General features: G+C 32.2%; 1 protein-coding gene and 1 long non-coding RNA gene across 3 annotated transcripts in view; one reads left to right on the forward strand and one right to left on the reverse strand.

The window, feature by feature from the left end:
• The window catches only part of LOC130891509 (protein turtle homolog A-like), an 842,489-nt gene that overhangs the window by 159,148 nt on the left and 668,630 nt on the right, over positions 1-14,711 (forward strand). The gene's annotated exons all lie outside the window — the stretch shown is intronic.
• Positions 12,339-14,143, reverse strand: LOC130891510 (uncharacterized). The gene is made up of 3 exons (XR_009058911.1): positions 13,983-14,143; positions 12,529-12,707; positions 12,339-12,459 (listed from the first exon to the last, which is right to left on the reverse strand). It is a non-coding gene; the product is annotated as an uncharacterized LOC130891510 (long non-coding RNA).

Here is a 14,711-nt window from a genome sequence, read left to right on the forward strand (position 1 = left end):
TTTAATATCCTATGTATCTTTAGCAATCCACAATCTAATTAGGCAGCGCTGGTTTGAATTACTTTCTTCAGTTCATTGGGAGTTATCGGTAAAAACAGATAATCCAACATAAATTTAAACTGAACCTACCTTTATTAATATTTGAGTATATCTTACCAAACCTAATCAAAGCTAAATCAATCTAACCTAATCAGAATATGGATCCGTTAATTGGTCTGCCTAATATCAAGAGGCAGATTGCAAATCTAATGTAAATGAATGTAAAACAAAAACGTTAACAACTGTTATTTTTGACTTTTGGCTTACTGTACGTTTTCCTTCCCTACAGCCAAGCCTACATCTCTTAAAAATAGACTCCCTCTTAAAAAATAGCCGAACGGCAACCCAAACATTTAACGGTAAAACCGGAAGTACAAGTTTCGGACACCTGAGACCTTGCCTGGTGGTATCTACGATATCTTAAACGTTAGACTCACACATATCATGATGATGAAATATGGAAGTATAGTCGATTTGAAATTCTGTGTAACCAATCAACCAATCTACCAACGGATCACAACGGCCTTTCAATTGGCTAAGAAAATACTTGTTCAGCCATTGCTACATCTATTGTATTATAGAGTGAAAAATATTTACCAGACCATTATTCAAAAATACAGTAGGTAAATATTTTTCCAATGGGAAATAACCAATAATGAGATGGCTGGTGTAGATACAGAAAATGTCAGATTTTAGACCAACAAGAAAGATTATTGTTGTAGCAAAAATTTACTAAAAAAGGCAGATCATAAAATATATACAATAATAGATGACTCAAGGTAATCTAGAACTGCACAGCAAAACGATAAGAGAAGATGAAATATACTGAAAATACATAACTTCTGAGGTCTGAGTTTTACAGGCCCTGGTGTAGTACATTTACTATTCTGGTTATAAGCCGCGACAAACATTAAAATATATCCTAATCTATAAATTAGTTCCGACCGGTGGGTTCCATTAATATATTGCTCAGAATCTCCTCTTTAAACTGAGGATGACTCAAACTGCAATTTCTATGTGTATGAATAACAAACTCTATTGATGATATTCAATAAAATGCCTCTTTTCAACTGAAAACTCCGAAATACTCCTGGCATATAGAATACTTCAGAACTAAAACCTGATTTGGATCGCATGAGTATTAAAAAAAAAGAATTTCCTTGAATGTTCATTAACATAACGTGCAGTTTTTATACTTTGTTGCAATGATAAAATATGATTTTGTCCAACCAAATGCATCGAGAAAATTAAAACATAAAATCAAGTTACAGATAAAAGTGAATGGACAAAATGTATAGAATGTTTTAACTGATAAATACAGATTGTCCATCACTAAATAATGTATATATTCATTATAGTTAAGTATATTTAAATGAATTAATAAACATTACGACCCGAATGAGACATTCCCAGTTTAGGTAATTTATCATTTCCGCATTTAAAACCATACCGAATAGCTTAATGTGCGCGTGTTTTTATTATTAATGAACACAAAGCGACGTTTAAAAAAAACATCTGCAATACGGATAAAGAGTGATAGAACAGACATTGTTTTAATTTGGAGTAATGGCCATAGTAAGTAAATAAAAAATTTTAATGTTTTGTATTTAATGTGGGTAGTCAGATTTGAATGTTTCCCTCTTGATAATTGTAATTTTGTAGGTGAAAATCACGCATCACAAAAAACATTTTTCCAGAGCGCTCTGTAAATATTTGAGGCTCTGATTACGTTTATATATATTTACTTCATTTTTCGAGATATGACATATTTTTCATTTCAAATAAATATTTTAAAATGATTTTCTTAAATAAGCTACATGAAGTAGGTATATTTTCCAACAAGAATAAACTCCCATCATATATAGTAAAAATTATCAATATTAATGTCCCGAGTGCATGTCAAATTGTCGATAATTTAATTTTCTCGAGTGCGCGAATGCGCACGAGAGGAAATTATGAGACAATTTGACATGCACGAGAGGGCATTTTGGCAGACTATTTCCTGAGAAAAATTTAATTTAAAATAAACAATAATTGTTCCTTTTAGAAGTGGTGGAAGCAGCATAGAAACACCATCGTCGGCCTCCAGTAAAGTTGTATATTCTAATTGCATTTTCAATAATTGTTCCTTTTCTTAAAATATAAAATTAAAACCAAATGATGTTTATTAATCCTAGACGAAAATTTGGCACTAGTGCAAATTATCGATAATTTGCACTAGTGCAGTATTATCGCTGAAATTTGATCGTTGCTAGGTAAACATAAAATATTACAGCTTTTTGGTTGGCTTAAATTTTTCGAAGGAAATAGTCTCTATAATTCACTTAAGTTATCAAGATTTTCGAAAATCAGTTCAGATGACAGTTTAGTTTTATAATGGATACGAGAGTTGTTACTTAAGTTTTGAGATAGACAAATGGAAACAAATATTTATAATTGGATGTGGATTTATTGTTTTCCAAAATATTCCATTTGGGGTACCTCCAAAACATGTGATTTCAGTGCATCAACCGCTTCTTCAGGTGTAGGAAAACGTTGACCTCGCAAATAATTATTGATCTGCGGAAGAAAGAAGACATTATTGGCTGCCATAAGAGGACTGTACGGCAGATAACAAATCAATTCCATGTTTTGACTATTCAAAAACGTTTTTGGTTGAACTGATGTGGAAGATTTAGCATTGTCGTGGTGGAGAATGATTCTTCTTCTGCGATTTGTTTCTCTGATTTTTTCGAACACTTTTGGTAAACAAATGCTTGTGTAAAATCAGAATAGATCGTTATACTTTGCTCTAATAGAACCGTGTCGACACTTCCAGCTATTTAAAAAAAAAAACAAACGACTATTTGCTTCAAAGTACTTAGTGCGCTATCAACTTTTGTTGCATTTGTCGATTTTTCCGACTTTTTTGCACCATTCGTGAGCTGTTTTTGAGCGATTGTCATATTATATTATACGCGAACAAATAATTTTCACAGCTGTATATTCATGCAATATTGATTGTAAGGCAGTGGAACTAATGCACAAGTACGCCTCAATATCACGGTGTTACGAGATGCTGCTTCATCACCAAAAGTGGGTTGATCAGAATTGGTTTAATCCACGTCGAAAGTCATGCAAAATCATCTCACGAACATGTTCGCGATTGAATTCCATTTTTTGACCAAGATAAATGTTTCAAGTATCTGTAAAATCTGTAAAATATTTATAGCAAGAATCTTGATAAAATGCTTCATCATTACAAATTTTATATTTAATGGTAGCTGAATAATACGATCTCTTTTAAAGACAGAAAAATGTATTTATTAAGAAATACTCCTATTTCACTTTTGAGTAGATACTCTACTAACAATAGTTAATTGTGGAGAAGCAACAAATTCTTTGTATCCTAATACTCATCAACCTGTCGAAATTACATTTCAAGAGGCCGATTTCTTTTAATATCGTACCAGAATTGAGATGTCGGTCTCTTTATATCTAATTTGAGAGGTCTATAACGATCTAGATTGAACGTGGGTCTTTCGGTAGCTTAAGACCCATATTTTCTTGTATCATTCCAAACCAGAATTGAGATTTCCCATTTTTCTATGTCCAATTCTGCTATATCTTCAAGACAATCTACTATGTCATCCTCCATAATTTGCCGTCGCTTTTCCGTGAAGGCGAAAGCTTGATCGTGTCTTATTTTCCATTGGTAGTACTACTATAACATTCTCATCAGCATCAATTCCTCATTTGCCAAGTTTAGCAAGTCTGTTATCATTCAAGTTTTTTTCCACTAGCTCTCAGTTACCTATCAGAGAGGTTTACTTCAGAATGACGAATCCAGGAAAGTGCTTCGCTATCACTTTTGATTTTTGTGCTATTGTTTTTAAGATTACTGAATGTCTATATTATTTGTTATGTGTGTTTCCTATGCTTAAAAACTTTCCCTTAACAATCTGGCAGCTTTTACTATTTTTCGCTTTAAGGATAATAAAAAAAATGTACTTCCTATTTTCAGATTTTACGACTTTGGATGTTCAATAACTTTGGCTTCTGCTCCATTTTTTGTTACCGTGCGTTCTGTTGAAATCGAGGTCAATTCACCCTTTATGATGCAGGATGCCTGTATGTATCTCTCTCCTCCAGAAGTTATTCTCCGTCACTTCGAGGGCGCCTTTTTCTGGTGAATCCCATTTCAGCTATCCATTGGACTTCACCACTAAGCCGTATATTATAATAGGCCTCTAATATTTAGTCATTTCTTTATACGGAAAAATGAAAAGTAATTTAATTTAGGCAAAGAATAATATAATAGAATTCCAATTTTAGATTAATTTAAATACAAAATCCAGCAGAATACAAAATCCAAACGCGCCCAATGCACCGTTCTCTTGACGATAAGCAGATCGAGAAACACATTCTTCTTATAGATTAAGATAGATGTAGATTACTAATTCGGTTTTTGAGCTCCTATAGATTTTTTAGTTTATCTTAAGATTGGTATTCGTAGACTAATATACCTTCCAGAAAAACCTTAGTAGAAAAATTCGCATTATTCGGAGGATGTCTTGTAACCCTATACTTAGATATGGTAAATAACGATTGTTCACGTTTAGAAACATATTGACCATTACTTTTGTCATCAGTTATTCCCGCCTAAAGATCGATTTTTTCATGGTGTTGAGTACGACCTTCAATAATCCAATAGTTCTTACATAAAGAGACCTAAATTTTCTAATCAAATATAGATTTCGTTTACGTAAAGCCTGCAAGATGTGACCTACATACAGCGATCGGAATCATCTGTTGATTTTTTCGTTCAGAGGTCTTAAGTTCCTTTGATGTTTTCTCAATTTCAATGACTGTTAATCAGTCGCTAGGTGGTATTTAACATATCCTACAGAAATCAGAATGTTTCACTTGAAGAAGACATACAATCTATCAAGTAAAATAGATAATTTTCAACTGTGATTCCAACTCCTTAAACTGGAATAAGTTAAAAAGTCATCGCTCTTTCGACGCAAGAGACTACCGTCAGCAATAAGTAAATATTAACAAATATTTTTATTTATAAAAGGAAGTTTCCATGAATTATAAATCAAGATATATATCAATAATTTCATTTATTCACTAATTTTGTCCTCATTATTTTTAGACAAGAAGGCTAAGAAGGCTCTAATCACATAAACTATTTCATAAAATAGATTGAAGAGTCATTAAGACGATAAAAATATAAAACTGCATCAAGACACGGTGAAATAAAAAAACATGGGTGAAAGTTTTATTTGATTTGATTTTTATTTGAGATATAAAAACTTAGAATAAATTATTTTTTTCAGTTAAACAGATTTTCATTCTAATATTCACGTTGAAAGTGATCTATTGATTAATGTAATTGTTCAAGGTAAACTCATATTTTGATAAAGACGAACTATTTCGAAACTAATTTTGATCTGCTTTAAATTCTAATTTTCAGGCACTAGATATCTGAATTCAAGCCAAAAAAAACACACACATGAGCCTAAAAAATAATAAAATGGAAATAATCTGTTCATTGAAACTTATAAAAAAATATAATTACGAAAAATTGTATAAATTGATTTGAAAATATTTGTAGTTGGTAGTAACTCACTAAGGCTCTAATATTTAGAAGCAAATATTTCCAAATACTTTTTAATTGTGAAAAAAAAAACAATTTACTGGTTAAATACTACTGTGATTATCAACATATAACTCACCAATATCTTCAGAATTCATTCTGGAATTATAGGTTGCCAAACAAATGGAGGTTGTTGGTATAATTCACCTATCTACAGGTTAATTTGTCGTCTTTCATAATCCAAAACAAGAAGTGCAGGGTGGTAGTAATTAATTACTGCTAATGAAAATTTCGTTCACCCCAAAATCGAACTATGAGCTCAATAAACAGGGACTAATTGGAGAGTACCATGAATACTATACAGCGTGATTCGACTGTATTTATACGTTCTTTAGTGGATTAATTGTGAAATTTTTTTCTCATACGCACATAAACAACAATAAGAAGTCATTTTTTGAATAATTATCGTTTGTTTTATGATAAAGTAGACGAAAATTTTACTGTTAACAAAAACTGTATTGAAATCTTAATTTTTCACTTTTCAATATATCAATTAATAATATTAAAATATTTGCCAGAACGTAGTACCAAATTTTGTATTCCATCATCACCTGACTGTTGAATCAGTTACAAAGAGTCCCATTTAAATTATCATACAAAGCGCATTCCAGCTATACAGTGCTAAAGTTTTGGACATAGACTGATTGTTCTTAGTCAGAACTGTATGGTGAATGATGCAATTTTTCCGATAAAAATGTTTAGTTTTAATAAGCTCGAGTTACTAGAGTGTTTTCCTTCCCTCTAATTTTGGTTGGCTTGGCTTTTTCAAAATTTCATATCACCTTCCACAATTTAATTCCATTACTCCCGACAAAAAGTACACCAGAAACATGCCTTTCCGGTATCAAAAAAAAAAGTTCATAGTTTCTTGAAATTGAGATGGTGCCCCAAAGAGGACAAAAAATTTGACTATTCGATTCGTTTTGTGTTCTACTGTCAACATTTCCGGCATTTATCTCAATATGTAGGAATATCTCATGAAGTTCGTTAATCATGAAGCGCCTGTTCCGATTATTTTCCTCATCATCATTCACGTACATTTTCATCATTTATTACACCTTCACCATTACCAAGCTGCCGGTGAATGTGGCTGGACGAATTTCTCTTGAGTTTACAGGTAAAAATGAGCTTCACAGTCAGTAAGACTTCCTGTTGACATAGCGACAAGCAATAACTTTAACCATATGACCAACACCGAAAGAAGCGAAGTGGTGTATTAACACGTTGTGTTTTTGCGTGTTTTATTTAAGTCTAAAAGTGGAAAGCTGCAAGGAAACCAAACCATTTCCTAGTGAAGAAAGGTCTAAGTAGTAAGAAGAGACAGTGAAAAAAAGTCATAAAAAAAGAGAAGGACCAAGTGTAAGGTAATGTTTCAAGGATCCAGGGCAATACAACCAAACTGTGAAACACATTTAAGTATGGTCCCTCGGGCCGCGGAGAAGGGTCGAAATAAAATACATCGTGCGGTTCATAGAAATGCTCTGGGCAATGGGGAAAGTGGAGTTGCGGACCTATTGATCGCACCGGAGCTCAACGTGTTATCAGACGATAGGATGTGCGGAAACAATACGTAATCTTCCCTTGTTTATTTTTTGTAAAAAGTACTTCCTTAGCTAAAGGTTATTATTATTAAAATAACTTCATCCTATTATTATTATTTTTCAATTCAGTGTACTTTTAATGGAATTTGAAAATAAGGAAAGAAAATATTGACGTAATGTCCCTGAGTGCTTGTTAAAATGGAGGAAATACTTTTTATGTGTTCACTTCCTGTGTAAATATAGAAAGTTCACATCAACTCATGATACTCTTGGGAAGTTGTGAGAAAGATTTTATTTCAATAAAATTAGGAAGTATAATTTTAGGCGTAAACAGGACACAATTGGAATTTACTTTCCCTTAAATTTTATTTTAATAATAACCGCATATGGAAAAACATTCCATTTGACTGAATCTGCAGAATTCGGAGTTAATTGAATCCAGGATATGACCATAAGCAATTTCACTTTACTTCAAACCCATCACGGTTTGTTGAAATTAGCTTATTTAGCAAGATGCAGCACCCTTCAATTTGAACCTATTCTAGTGCTGAGGACGTTTACTCACCGTAGTGGAAACTCTCAGCAAGTGCTTCATTACAGTTTAAGATAAGCCATCAAACGGTGCAATAACCAGTCAGAATATGAGAGACGAGTTTGCAATTACACTCCAAATGGAATCAAATTATCTATTAGAGTTTATTATGCTCAAAATGAAGATATTAGTAGATTGGAAATTTTAGCGAAATGTTACTATTTCAGATAATTCAAAGAAAAATCTGGTTTCAACTAAGCACAACGATAGAAAAATTTGATATTTTAATTAAAATAGTTATTTTTCACTACAAACATACGCTTACGATAATTTTTCTGATGATAGAATGTCTGTGCTGTGCACAGAATAAAACCAAATGATAAATATTCAAATTTCAAATGACGAAAGACATCGTTTTCTTTTCAAGGAGTCACCCAATTATGTTTTTTTTTGGTACTACAATATGATCCTGAAGATCAATCAGCATTTTTTTCTAACTTTTCTAACTACTAATTAGTATACCATACTGTATAACTACCGTTAATGTGTTACCAGATATTTACACAATACTCACAATACTATCAAGTCAAACGGCTTGATCCTATTGAGCTCTCACTTGGGCGCCATTTTATAACTGAAGTTTAAGCCTCAAACGTCAAATTAAACCACAGATAATGCAATTTTTCATGATTTATAGATAGTTTTATTCACAATCTTCGATTTAAATGTTACCAGCGATCTGGAGGTAGTTTAAACTTTAGTTACATGAAACTGAGAATTCCAACATAGCTTCTTCAAAATGTTCACGTTTCTATGATATTACCATGAGCAAAAGGTTTTAGTTTTGCTAAAATAACTCAAGATTTACACTTCATATTTAATGAACTCGATGAGGAGTTGTCCAAAAGTAGTACTTTATCGCCAGAGAAGTTTAAGATCCCAGTTTTACTTTAAGTTGTAAATTGTGCCTAAATTGGTATTGTTGAGGAGCTTTTTAACGTATTAATATTATAGTATCCGTTATTCACGTCTACTGGCAAATGTGGCTATGGTCCGCTAAACAAGTCCTACATCGAAGTTGCTAAAAAGACTATAGGCAGCACCAATGTTACATCTCTTTGTAAAGAAGCAGTATGGACCCATCCGTGTATGGACAATTCGGAGTTTTTGTTTTAGAAGCCAGTACTTTTTTAATTTATATCAAGCTCTTCGCGTGGACTTTTCAGGTGAAATCTAATGTCAAATGTCATTTTTAACTACTCTTGTTATAAGAAATTTTAGTAACATTTATTGTTACTAGAATATTTTGGTTTCGTTTGTTAACATGAGCAGATATTCTTAAATTTGTTTTCTGCGGTCGTCTTAATTTACTCTATTACTTTGGCTGTTTTTTACTTGTGATTCTGTTTTTTACCAATTCAGACTCTTCCACTTAAACCTCAACCTCACCAACAAACCAACTTATTTATCTAATCTAAAATCTCCGAATCTCCCATCTTTCCAAATAATAAAAATATCGAAATAATCTTCAAAACTTCACTTTCTGTCCTAACAACATTTTTCAACAAAAATTGTATTTTCACCTATCTATCAAGTAGGATCAATATTATTCTTCGTTACCTTATTATTCGTGTTTATCAAATCCATTTTTACTCACTTTTGTCATTTGCTAACAATTTTTATCAATTCTGTTATCATTCTCAGTGTCTTTTCCTATAAATGTGTTCATAAACAAGATCTAATACAGTCGACAACGTTTTCCCCATTGTTTTTTGTATTTTCTAATAACTACTCGCCTCCTTCTGTTCAAATTTGTCCGTGAACGGTACTTATAATCTCTTTCTGGAATATTCTTAATCTGTATTTGTTTATCAAAATTATTATCTTGACGCTTACTATTTCTTTATTTCTCTTGTATAGTTTTGGTCTGAAGAGTACCATACATCTTTGTAGTGTTTACAAATAGTTTTTTTTATCTTACTTTTTTCTGATTGAACTAATTTTCAGTTCATATAACATTCCTTTTGTTTATTCTCGATTTACCAATAGTCTTCAACTTCATGAAGATGTCGCCCAGCTTCCGTATATTTCTTGCTGTTTTTGGCTCCGGCGTCTCATTCTACTGGGTAGCATATTGTTTATTTATACTACTGAAAACCTATTTGAAGTGAATTAAGCTAGCTCTGTTCAGATGGAACAGGAGACCTGACAATAGTTAATTTTGTAACTCTATATCTACCTATTTTAGCTGTATCGAAACTGGAAAGCTGTGAAGAGACAATATATGACATTCCATCTAGATCATCTATAATCATGTGAGAATTACAAGAGCAAAGGGCATATCGTCTCAAGGAATAAGATAACATGTTGCTTTATTTTTTTTATAATTAAATGTTGATGAATGTTTGAATTGACCATTTTTAGTGAAGACAACCGCAGGAATTCATAAAAACTGTTTTAGAAAATCTGGAAAATAGCTTGGAGAAAGCATCACGTTATTTGAATTGAAATAAAGACCAAAAGCGCAATCTCTCAAATTCTGTCAATATATGCTACAAAAACTGGAGGACCCTAATTGATTTAATTTTATGATGTACACAGATCATCCATGATTTCCTACACCATAAAATTCGCCGAACAAAACAGTCATTTACATTAAAAAATCCGGAAGATGCTAAAGTTTTTTATGGCTTCTTTAAAATAAAATTATAGTGCCTATATTTTTAACTATATGAATTTTTGAAGAATGGAAGCAAATAATTCTGCCACCGAAATAAGCAGCTCTGCATGTTATTTTGAGGATATTGATGTGGCTGATCTGATCTTTAAATTGGTTACAGTGGACGCATTTCATTGTCATCTACTAATCCTGATTTACTATCTTCTTGTTTTCATTACTTGAAAAAAATCACTTATCACTCCATGTATTTTATTTTGTTAAATCATTGTGAAACAATCAAATTGATTTTGTGTGAGTTATTTGTAGCAAAGTTGAAATCATTTTACAGTGAAAAGCATACATAATTTCTCAAAGTTTGAGTGTCAAATATTAGGAAAAATCCGAACAATACATATTTCTTTGAAAGTAAAATATCCTCGTCGACCACCATTGTATTCAAAGTTTCCCCATTTAATCATTTCCATGAAGCGCGGTGCTCTACTGGAGATATTTAATGCAAGTCAAACCTTTTCAGTTCTAATATACAAAAGCAAAAGTCCACCGGACCCGCACTCTCAGAGTTTACATTAAATCTACATATAAAGAGCAAATATAACCGAGGATAATAGGACGTCAGCGTTTAATGGAAATTGCACACTCTTCAACGGGCTGCTGATTATCTTCGGAAGCACCTTACTTACCGCCAGCATTCATACGTTTCCATTCAATGGATTTATGCGTTAACTTAAGTAGCGAACCACACAAATGCACTGCATTCGTGATAATAAGTCATTGGCGTACTTTAATCCAAAAAAAACTTACGAAGAAATTTAATTTAGAAATAAATAAATGACCTTGATGAAGAAGTTTGTTCAATAAATATTCACTAGATTGCCCTAAGGTTCATAGTTTAGTGTTATTTTAGATTTATTACTTAGGAATATCAGTTGTCTTTCTCACATACAATGAAAAAGTAAACATTCATATACGAGGGCTACGAGGCTTAAGAGAAATATACGGCGATTAAATCTCCACACACTTTGTTGCACGAAGCAATCCAGCTCAGTTTCTAGTTATTAATGGTAGATTAAAAAAAAAACAATGTAATTTTTTTAATTATTCCCTAAACTAATGAGCAAAAGTTCAACCGATTAAAGAGAGGCTAGATGAACATTAAAAACTATTTTGATCTACACACTTTTTGAATGAATTAGTGAAAAACAAGAAATCAAACATTATAGCTACATCTTGTAGTTCATGATATTTAAATTAAGTCAACTGTTTACGTTCGATTAATTAATTCAGTTACTGTCATAACCGAGACGAGGTAACGATATAGTTATGTTTGAAGTAAAAACCATTGAAGGGATTCTATAACGGTCGGAAAGCATTGGATGCTGATGTGCAGAAGTATGACGAGGAAACACCTTTATTACTAATCTACTTAAACTTCATAAAATCAAACTAAATAGATTTTCGTCCGGAAATCGTAACCGTCCTCGTGTCGTTGAGTGTATGATAGTTAAACCGTGTAATACTATGATAATAAAAGTATATGTTAGCTCCGACAGATGAACAAGTCACAGTAGACTAAAAAAACCAGTGGGAAACTTCATTCCGGTTCACAGCATGTGAGGCTCTAGGGGTTGTACAATTTGGTAGTTGGAAGATGTAGGCCATTTTTGGGCGAAAGCTTGGATTTATAATTTCATTAGTTCTCATTTTCCGAAATTTGCTGAAATCCCCATACATATACATAATATATGAATAAATATAAAATTGAAAATTAATATTCAAAATAAATTTTAGTCTAAGATATATACAAATAAAAATATAAATATAATATAAGTATAATTAGATATCTGAAGGTATCGTTGAAGTTGAACATCATATTATCTGAAGACAACCGCAGGAATCCCTTAAAATTGTTTTAGAAAATCCATGAAAAGGCTTGTAGAAAGTATAGTGTCAACTTGAACTCAAATAAAGATCAATAGCGGAAACGTTAAGCAGTGAATTTCTCATGTTGCTATCTCTACACAAGCTGAAATATTTCCATTGCAATTATTAGTAACTAAGAAATATCATATTCGTATTATTGTTATATACGTACCTCCTAACGAAGTTTCCACTTGGTGTTAAGCGCTCCAAAAAATTATCCATGATAATCTGATTTCACGATTTTCAATTTCGGAAGGTTTGATGTTGAACATGTAAATCTTTGTATCGAAATAAGGAATTATCAAAGGCTTATCCATTGTAATAAAAACGACAAACATTTTCTATTTACATCTATGAAACAGTTCGAAACAAATAAGTAAATATATTAACTTGTAATAGTGCGAAAAGTCTTAATGGCTCTGGATATACGAGAAAACGAGTATAAAAAGTATTTTCAGAAAAATTATTTTATTTATGTTAAAAGTAATCATCACCTAAGCTGATGGACAGCTTCATTTACCCAAGTCTTGATCGTGAAACGTCGACATCGTAAATGTTAATGTATGTTAAAGAATAACTAGAAATAACACATGGCCAAATAAGACGAATTCAATGTCTTACATTATTTTATCCCAAAAATTTAACAATCTGCTGTGCAGTGTGTGAAAATTAATTCTCATGATGCAACATTAACTCAACCATCATATGACTACAGTTAAACATTTTGTGAACTATCACTTTGATAGATTTTTGCGGTTTCGCCATTGCTGTTTCCTGGAAGAAGTTGTGCGTTGTAGCCGTTTAAAACTTTGTTGTTGACTTGAAGCGACCCTGAACTCATAGCTGCACATGTTCTGTTGACAAGAAGTTATTTCAATTTCAAATCGTCTTGTTTTGCGGGATGTCCAAAAATTTAGAGTTGCCCTCGTAATTGACATTACTACAATACTATTTTTAACCTAGTATATCATCGAATTAATTCGATTATTATTTCGGACATTAGAATGCACAGTGATCGAAGTAAATTAACTCTATTGACCGAAATTTATTCTGTAAATCACAACTCCATTCATTTAAGGCGATTTCTTCACATTCACTCAACCTCCTAATAATAAAATACCAAACTAATGCTGCCCATTAAGTTTTTTCTTGTCGATTTGGTAGCCATAATGCCATCGTTTTAATGCATTTGGCATCCGGGAAGCAATATCATTGCACATTTTTCGTTCGGTTTAGTGAAATGTCGCCGGAGTGGACCTGACGCCTGAAAAATTTACGGCCATCCTAACTCTTTTCCTACCAAACTTCATTTCAACTTGGCGAATAAGTTTCTCCACAAAACAAAGTAATACATGATGTAGGCAACTATATATTAGGTGTTGGACATGCACCGGGTCCGTGCGGAAAATTTACGACCATATACTCATACGTTGTTCTCAGTGGAAAAAAATTAGGGGACAATTTTTTATGACGTATGGTTTCTGTTCGTGAATTCTCCCGGTGATTCACGAAATTGCAAATATTTTCCTGGGGTATCTTAAGGGATAAATTTCCCGTAAGAGACGGGAGTTTATGTAGTCTCTAGGGGAGAATAACGACAAATATAAATGAAAACATTCTACTCACAGTGTGATATTGAAACTAATCATTCACTTTTTGAATCTTTTGAACCTTATTAAAAAGCTGCTTTTACAGGAATATTTTTAGATGATAGCCTAAATTTGCCAATTCAAAATATTACATATTTATATGAAATAAAATCTGCTGAAACCAAACAGAGACTTTTCATAATTGAATGTTAATTTCAATTGCAGCTTGACATAGTGCAAGACAATTGCACGTAATTTTTTCAAAAGTCAAAATATTTTGTCGTTTGACAGTACCACTTTTACCACTACCACCACTAACAAAAATTAAACAAATTCCTCACGTCAAATTTTATTTAATATTTTGTGACCGACTTAAAAATAAAAATAACAAAGTTAAGTGAAATGGTTAAGAAAAATGTGGTCAGTGAATTCGCAATAATGATACCTGCCGCAGCGTTGCTTTTGCGTCTTGCATTGCATTGCACGCTTTATTGCATCATGTCAAGCGGCCTTAATGTCAAAAACGTGCAATATTCGTCTATATAATATTTTGATCTTGCAATTTGCATGTTGTCTAACATCATGTCAAATGTCAAGTAGCCTTAAGACAAAAATAGGGTAGAAGTAATCTAAAGGAAGAAATGCAACAAGAAATAATTAAAGGGAAGACATACCAGAACAGATGATGTTAATAGAAACTGGAGAAAAATTACTAAAATAGTAGTTCATTAACTGAATTATAGTGCGAGAGTGCTAGATAAATAGG

Source organism: Diorhabda carinulata, chromosome 3, assembly GCF_026250575.1.
Source record: "Diorhabda carinulata isolate Delta chromosome 3, icDioCari1.1, whole genome shotgun sequence".
Lineage (NCBI taxonomy): Eukaryota > Metazoa > Arthropoda > Insecta > Coleoptera > Chrysomelidae > Diorhabda > Diorhabda carinulata.